We start from the raw sequence: 9,187 nt of genomic DNA, 5'->3' as shown, positions 1-9,187 counted from the left end.
TGAATAATATTACAATGGATGGTCCTTGCAAAAATTGTAGAAAACATTAGATGTCATCACATATTGTCTACCATCATCTCATCGTCTCATCTACAATGGTCATACTCTTTTCATGCAAACTGGATCGTAGAAGTTTTATAAATCTCATCCCTAATTCGGGAAGAAATTAGGATATAAACTTTAAATTTAGAGAAACATATAGTTTTTGACATACTTTAGAAGACATGTTTTGTGTTTCATAAATATTTTAGACAAATTTTTTTCTAAATGTTTTTTCTCTATTTATCACTGGAAGAAATTATGAGAAGTTTTTAAGCAATTGAAACTACCACTGACAAATTTAGAGTTCGAACACATAGGTTATAATATATAAGGCTGCACGGAAAAAGTTCTCATTTGAATAATATCCCCTAAAATTAAATATTTAAGCTATAAACGAGTGGGATAAACTCATATAGTGGATAATTTAAAGGATGATTTGGCTTTAGAAATATTATGTATATTTTCATCTCCACAATTTATTGCATTGTATGTGTTTATGTGTAGGCGATGTGAGGTTATTCTAAGAACAAGGCTAATGGAAAGATTTTGAAGAATACATAAAGCTTAAAATGTAGAAGCATACTGGGCCGGGTTACAATTGCCTTTTTTACCAACCCTAATTCAAAGGCTATAAAAGGCGGCGCCGCGAGTTACACTTAGGTCCATGTGAGCATTGGGTGGAATGGAGGCTGTTGTAAAAGTGTCAACTTCAACGGATCAGAAGTCAGAAACAAGGAGAACAGTTGGTGCAGACGATTGATGAGCAAAATTGAAACAATTAAGGAGGACCTTGCTAGGCTACATGAGAAGAAATGTCTCTTGCTTGAGAAGAGGCGTGGCGAGGGTCGCTTTGATTGCTTCACGGAAGAACAGAATGCGTCAAATAGCACAAGCACTCAGCAATCTGGAAAAAGAAAGTTAAGCAATTGTTGCTTCCTTTGGGTAGGATGTATACCCACACATAAATATGTTATTACATATACTTGGTCTTATTACTAGTTAGATGTTCCATGAGACATATTGTAATTCCAATATTTATATTTATAGGTAATGAAATGTGTCTTCTTTTTTTTAATTCACCCAGTTTGGTGTTTTAGTTAATTGTTATTTATAATTTCTTATTTTGCATTAATCCTATGTACAACCAAGATGCCCAACACTGACAATCCCCTACAAGTGAGTATATGTTAATTTGACATACATAATTTTTTAAGAGAGGACATGATTGGTGAAAATTAATACTGTATAAATATGTGAAAAATTATAAAAATTAAAAAAGTAGGAATTTTTTGTAAATTAAAGAAAATATTATTCACATAAATACTTTTAGTTGTATGACACTAAATGGAAAACTATTATAACACAAACTATTATCATATAAACCACCATAATACTTTCTTTTGAAATTAGTTAGAATTCATAAGTTAGATTAACTATTTTTTTTATATATTACAATCATTTTTAAAAAAAAATGTATCATAGAATATGTTATTTATATATTGTAAGAGATTTTATTAGCATATTTATATGATTTATAATTAAGTAGGTATTTATTGATATTATTTTACTGGCACAAATTATTATTGGCTTGCCCAACATTGCTGTGTTTGGGCCTTAACCTTAGTTCTGGACATTAGCTTTGGGAAAGAAAATGAGCCCGCGCTAAACTAAAATTCTTTTCAACTTGGAGGTGGTCTCATATTCTATTTTGGACTCACTACACCAAATATGACATATTGCAACCCCTCTAAAAAAAATGTTACCCCAATATGTTACCTAAGCTGTGCTACTTATATTTTAGTATAACATTGTTGTTTTTTTGTATTACCTTAGCCAAAATCAGATATTACCATAGTTATAAAGTGTTGTAGCTTGCAACATATTTCTAAAAGTGTTAGTTTAGGGTATCGTAATACAAATATAATATATTTTTAAGCTTAAAAATTATTTAAATTAATTTTAAAAGAATTTAAGATAAATTACAAATTGAATAAATAAGATACATGATGATATACAAATTGATACATAATAAAATTTAAAAAATTTAAAATAGGAATTTTTAAGCAATATAATTTATAATATTAAAATAGAAATTTTAAAAGTATTAAAAGTAAAAATAGTACATATTTGTTTTATAAACTATAAAAGCAAGAAAATACATAAAAGTAAATAACCTTTTTTCTAAATGAAAGGTCCGGTATGAGGGCTATTTTAAGCTAGAAAGGGGGTGAATAGCTTAATTACTATTTAAAAATTGTTATGGCATTTTAAATAATTTATCCCTTTTTAGAACTTTACCGAGTGGTTTATGCAGTTTATATGTGCGGAAATAAAGTGCAAGAAAAGAAAATACCACACGGTGATTTTATCCTAGTTCGCGATGGCGCAACCTCTAATAGATTCGCTCACCCCTACTCCAGTCCCCGAACTCCTCTCCCGGACTCGGGATTTTCCCTTATAATAAACTCGCTCCTTTAGTAGGCGGAGAAGCCTTTACACCCTTATAAGTATTTCTCTTGGTGGCGTAACACAAGGGTCACCACCTCAAAATAAATGTAATACCTACACAACTTATCTTAGACAATAACTCCCCGCTATTTCTTCAAAGTTTGTTGTAGAGCCTTTGTGTGGACTTGGCTTCTTTAGCTTTTGTCGGTCTTGGATCGTAGTGATCCGGTCTTGGGTCTTTTCTCTTTTTCACGGTGCAAAGACTAATAACTCCCGTTAGTACGTCTAGGACTTGGGTCTTCAAAGGATAATCACCTCATGTCACTTCACCTCACCACAAAACCAATAAGACAATCCATGAACAAACAGTATAGAAAATATGGTTTGAGCTAGTATGTTACTGTATTAGCCCACAAATAGTATAATATTCAAATAAGAATTTAAACTAAATAAGAATACTTGACTTAAGGTAATAAATAGTAGTCCCAGTATTTTATAATTACTCCTTTATAGATTTAAATAGATAGGTGGAGTAATATGAGAATTTTTTTATATTAAGCACTTATGGCTTATAACTCCTTTAGTATTCTTCTTCTTTCGATTATTATTATTTATCATCGAAGAATACTTTATTACAACCTCAGAGTTGTAATTTACCTTTATGTATATCAACTTAAGGTTTTAAGGTATACTTGTATATTGACGATTATAAGGTCAAAGTATACTCTTTTAACTTAAGCACATTTATACGATTTATGAGTCTTAGCCCAAGATCCAAATAAGTAAGTGCATAGTAATTGCTTAAGATTGTGCTTTTGAAGTTTGGACGAATAATTACGAGTATTTTATAGATATCGTAGTATAACCCCCACGAACACTGAAAGCTATTAGAAGGGGCTTATATGATATGACTCTTAATTGTTTATATACACGATATAGTTTTAGCCAAGAATCCAATTATATAGCGTGAAATTAATTGGCTAACTCGTGGATTTGATTCGTCCTTAAATTTAACGGATGTTTACAAAATGTTTATCGATCGAGTTATAATCCCCCGGAACCACTAAAGATGTTAGAAGGGATTAAAACTATGCTTCGTAATAATTTATGTGCAAGAAATATGTTAGCCAAGATCCAATTTAAATAAAGTGCAAGTAATTGGCTAACTCGTGAACTTAATCTGTTTTGATATTTGACAAATTAGGAAGTGTTATAGATCGAGTTATAATCCCCCAGAACACTAGAGATGTTTAGAAGGGATTAAAACTTTACTTCGTAATATTTTATGTGCACGAATAATTGTTTAGCCAAGGTCCAATAATAAAAATAATTGGCTAACTGTGAACTTGGGTTCAAATATACTCTCCCCTTTGGAGATGAAGTACTTTTGTTTATAGATCTTCTTTGAGATGATTTAAGTGAAGATCAAGTACTTATTCGAATTCTGAGTTCGAATCTTAGTTCTCTTAAGAACTTTGTTTATAAGAGATCTTGTATTAGAGCTTAAAGATTGAAGTAGAGAAATTAAGTACAAAGCTCAAAATGAAAAGAACTCAAATAAGAAGTTAAAAGTTACACTTTTGAAGAACGGTCGGAAAAGTTCACCGGAAAAGTTTTCCGGGGGTTCGGCTGGATTTGGCACTTTGGTCAACTTGGGCAGCCCTTCGGAAGGGCTGGAAAGTAGTAGTGGATGAGCTCACTGTGGTGGGATAAAGCTTGGGTTGGGTGAAGCTAAGCTTGGGTTTCAAAAACCTTGTATACTATGTAAGTATATAGAAGAGAGAGAAGGTTTTTTGAGAAGAAATGTGTGTCTAGAATTTGAAAGAGATGAAGAGATGCACGTCTTGAAAAAAGTCCCAGAAACTTTGTGGCTCTTTAGCTTGAAGAAATGGGTTGGGGTGGGGGTTTATTTATAGGAGAAGTTGGGTGGATTGAATGGTGGAGATTTGAGGAAAATGGATGGTGGATGGTGTATGTCACTTGAATTGATGACATGGAAAGGAAAGTGTGTTTCTATGCAACTTGCCACATGAGACAAAAAAATTATGGGTTCCAAATCTCAGCTGATATACTATAAAACACCATAAAAAATACCATAAAAAATATGATAATTACTAATAATCTTTGATTTAAAACTCTTTTGATTTAGGACGAGACCTTTAAAGAATATTTCTGCAATATTCCTTTTTCGAGCTTGTTGCCACATTCCTGTTGCAGCATAGATCTAAGAAATATCATATCTTGATGTTTTTTCTTTGATCATATTGCGCTGTAGAGATATATTCCATAAAGATATAATTTTGATATTTTGCAAAAATGACATATCTCTTTTATTTGTTTTAAAAGACATGATTTTTCTAGTTTTGACTTTTTGACTTTAATTTGGATCAATTAAATTCATGTCCTAATGGAGAGGATCTACGTTTACTTAATACTATATGAAGATATCATTTCACTAAAATAGTAATTTGAATATTATTTATTAAAAGATATAATTAATTTTATAAATATATATATATAAACCAAATCAAACCAAACAAACCCCGTATATCCCGCTTAACGTAGGGTGTGGGGAGGGTAAGATATACATAGCCTTCCCTTCATTCTCAATTTCAGAATGGAGAGATTGTTTCCCAAAACACCCAAGTTTGTGTGTGCGTGTAAAGATACGTAAAAAATGAGATGAACAATAAAACATATATGCAATGAGCCATACGAATTTGAAACAAACCAAAATATGATGACTTAAATTGAAGAGATTCGAAAGAAACCTTAGCCCATGACATTATTTTATAAAAAATCTGTGTCTGATTGCTAGATACATAAACTAACCACTCCATTTGTTACTTCTTGCGAATAGATGATATGTATATAAATTTATCTCTAATAGACTTAGATATGTAATTTAGAACCAAAATAAACACACAGACATGTATATTAACATTTTAATATAATAGAAACACAAGCATCCTCTTATTTTTCAAGTTTAGACTTAACTAAATAGCATAAAACTATTGTATTAATCGTGTATGTAAAGAAATAGAAATGGAGTATATGAAGAGGAATGTTCAAACTCTTTTCATATACAAATGATTTCTAATCTAATTTCTTTACACATATATATAAAGAAACAAAAGAGTACTTTGGAAAATTATTTATCCTTTACTCGAATACATATGTGTAACACCCCTCATCCTTTTAACCTATCATGAATCATGTTATTTTCTTTTTGGAATTAGATTGCACTCTACTTTTATTTAAAAACAAATCGTATTAAGAAAGAATATATACACAACATGTTACTATTAGTTGTTCAACTTGTATACACATTTTAATGTACATCGTAAATATAGTTAAAATAGATTAATTTTTTTTCAATATGTACATAAATATATGTATTTATATAACTATTAAAATTAACAGGGTTTTCAAAAATACGCGTATTGAGAAATAGACATTTGCACCCTCATATACAACTTCAAGTAACCTCCTCTACAATTTTTGCAACCTGTATGCAATTTGAAAAAACTTTTCTATACCCAGGTATACAACATTAATAGTATTTTGATAAATAAGTTAAAAACATGAGTATTTTTGACATATTCCCTAAAATTAATTTTAATTACATCTTTACAATTTTGGGAAGTAATATAAAAATTTGAACTCTAAGTATTTACTATGCATTAATTATTGTACCAAAATGAAACTATGTTTTTCTACCATTTTTGGTAATTATAAATACGGTAAAAGACCCAAATTCATTAATTTAGGTTTATCACAAAGAAAATTTGAATGAGCCTAATTTTATTTTCTGCAATTATGTGTCACATGATTTAAATAATCATTTTCTAGTATAAACCTGAATCCTATACATGTTTTCCATACATAAAAAAATACATGGTAAATTGGCTAGCAAAGATTTTGTATGTTGAGATATATATTTAGGAATTGTTGACAAAAGGTAGTCTGCTCTGTGTAGTTACACAATTCCATATTCCAAAACCTTAATGTGTGGTTCCCTAGTTTCTCAATCATTGCTTTGAATTAATGCTCCTCTATAAAATTGCAGAGCTAGAATCACTAAATTTATCACCAATAGACTTAGAATTATGTAATTTAGATACCAAAATAACACATAAACATGTATATATATTAATATTTTTATTATATACAAAACCAAGCATCCTCTTCTTTTTCAAGTTTAGACTTAACTAGCTAGCATAAAACTATTTTATTAATCGTGTATGTATAGAAATAGAAATAGAGTATATAAGAAGAGAATGTTCAAACTTTTTTCATATACAAATGATGTCTAATCTAATTTCTTTCACACTTTAATATATATATGTGTAACACCCTAGTCAACCTGGATAAGAATTGAAACTATGTTCAGTTTTATAAGGAAAAATACTACTATCATTTGTACCAACAAATTATGATGTGTTGGGGCATGTGATGGGCTAGTCGTTACCCAAGTTGTATGCATTTGGTACACTAGGCTTGGACTAATTTTGAACTCTGAATCTATAACTTGACATGGTTCTTGAAAAAGACTAGAAATTTGGGTTTTCACCTACGCTATCAAAGCCGCTCTCGAAATTTTGAAGCATAAAGTTGTCGGAGGCTGGTTGTATTATCCTACAATGGACAAGAGATACGGAGGTGGCTACAATGGCTAGAGAGGTACGACTTGGACTTATGGGCTATTTGTGGACCTATGGGCTCTTTGTTTGGCCTGATGGGGACATCAAGAGTTAAGAGGGGGAGTTTGTAACACCCCCGTCCAACATCACTAAGAATTAGAACTTCGGTTCAGTTTAGAAGGCAAAGTACTATTATCATGTGCACCAGCAAATCATGATATTTTGGGAACTTGTGGCGGCTAGTCATGCACAAATTGGTTATATTTGGAACGGTAGGCTTGAGCTTATTCGACACGATTTTCGAAAAAGATTGAGAATGACCAGTTTGTTATAATATGTGTATTAACACCTGTGATGATGACACCATATATTTAACCATTAAAGAATACCTATGACAGATTTTTTATATTTAAAACCAACGATGGATACAACCAAGTTCATGCATATATTAGATATATGCTTTAGAGTACATCAACACCAATTTCAATTTTTTTTACATCTAACAGAAGTGTGTGGAGAATAGTTTTGTGTTTTGTGTGATTATAAACTTCTTAATCTATTAAACAAATAAAATTGAACAATAAATATGAGATAAAAAATTTATAAAATTAGAGTTTTCAATCAGATGAATGTCTAATTTGTGTTTCTTTCTCTATTAAACAAAATTCTTCTAATTCGTCTCCCAAAATCTATATATACCATTATAAATAAACATGATTTCGTTTGCATCGATTGTTAACACCTTCGTAAAAAGTACACTAACACCTTCCAAAATAAAGTTTAAAAAAATCAAGTATCTAATATAACTACAAATTGTATGCAATTCTTATCCAACTTAATATCTAATTGCACTCGTACTCTCCTTTATCTTTCTTTTGTAGGAAACTAAACACGTTCAATATTAATTTTAGTAATTGAAATTATAATATAAAAAATATAATTAATAAATCAAAAAATTAAAAAATATATTTAAAATTAATATCAATCTATCCTACTATACTATACTATTATAAGCAAAATATAGTTCTATTTGGTTGATTGGTTAACACTTTCCAAAAAAACTGCATTTTTCATTAAAAAATAAAAATAAAATTCTAGCTACAAAGTACGATGACTCAATGTATGCCCCTCCTTCTCCAAAAATCACTTTTAATTCATTGTGCAGCTAAAAATATATAATTAATTTAAAAAAACTTATATAGACAAGCTATACATCCATTAGTCCTTTCACAATCCCTGGAGAGATGGTTCAGCCAAAGTTCCCACACTCAGCACACTGCACGTGTCTCACATCACTCGCTATTGAAAACCTACTTTATTCGCCATTTAATTATATAAAAAACATATTTGGATAAATTATGAAATAAATTTGAACAAAATAATATAACAACTAATTTATATTAAAAATAATATCATAATTTTCAAAAAATTATTTATTTTATTTCATAATTATCTTTTAATAAAATTAAATATAATAATAATAATAATAAATAGATAATAAGTAATAAAATTAACCATACATCACATATGTATATGCTACTTTAAGCATAATAGGCTATAGACTATGATTGAAGTGCGGACCCATGATATTCTAACCTACTCGGCTAGTGCAAATTTTTTATTTGTCAATCCTATATAAAGATAAGGGAGCAAAACTAGCATATACTGTAAATTAAAGTAAAGAGTTCAAGGAAAAATAGGTAATAAAGTATTAATTACGCTGTGGAAAAATAAAGCAAAATTTACTCAGAATATAAATAAATATTTGACCTAACACTCATTAAGTGCATTAAAATTAAACGATACAACATATTTAATTCAACCGTTCTAAGCTCAGATTCAACACTTGCATTAGATTTAATTATAAATAAAAAGAAAACTTCATAACTTCAAAAAAAGGAACAAAATAAATCAATCAACCCAACCTTATCAAATAATAATAAATAAGTTACTTAGTTAAAGAGCAAAAGTGGATCTCTAGGATGATTGATGACTCATAAAATACCTCTTTTTTTGTTTGCAGTAGTGTAGGCAGAGAACGGTTGTCAGTGTCT

The sequence above is a fragment of the Apium graveolens genome, chromosome 1 (genome assembly GCF_009905375.1).
Source record: "Apium graveolens cultivar Ventura chromosome 1, ASM990537v1, whole genome shotgun sequence".
Classification (NCBI taxonomy): domain Eukaryota; kingdom Viridiplantae; phylum Streptophyta; class Magnoliopsida; order Apiales; family Apiaceae; genus Apium; species Apium graveolens.
Note: the sequence above shows the minus strand (reverse complement) of the source record.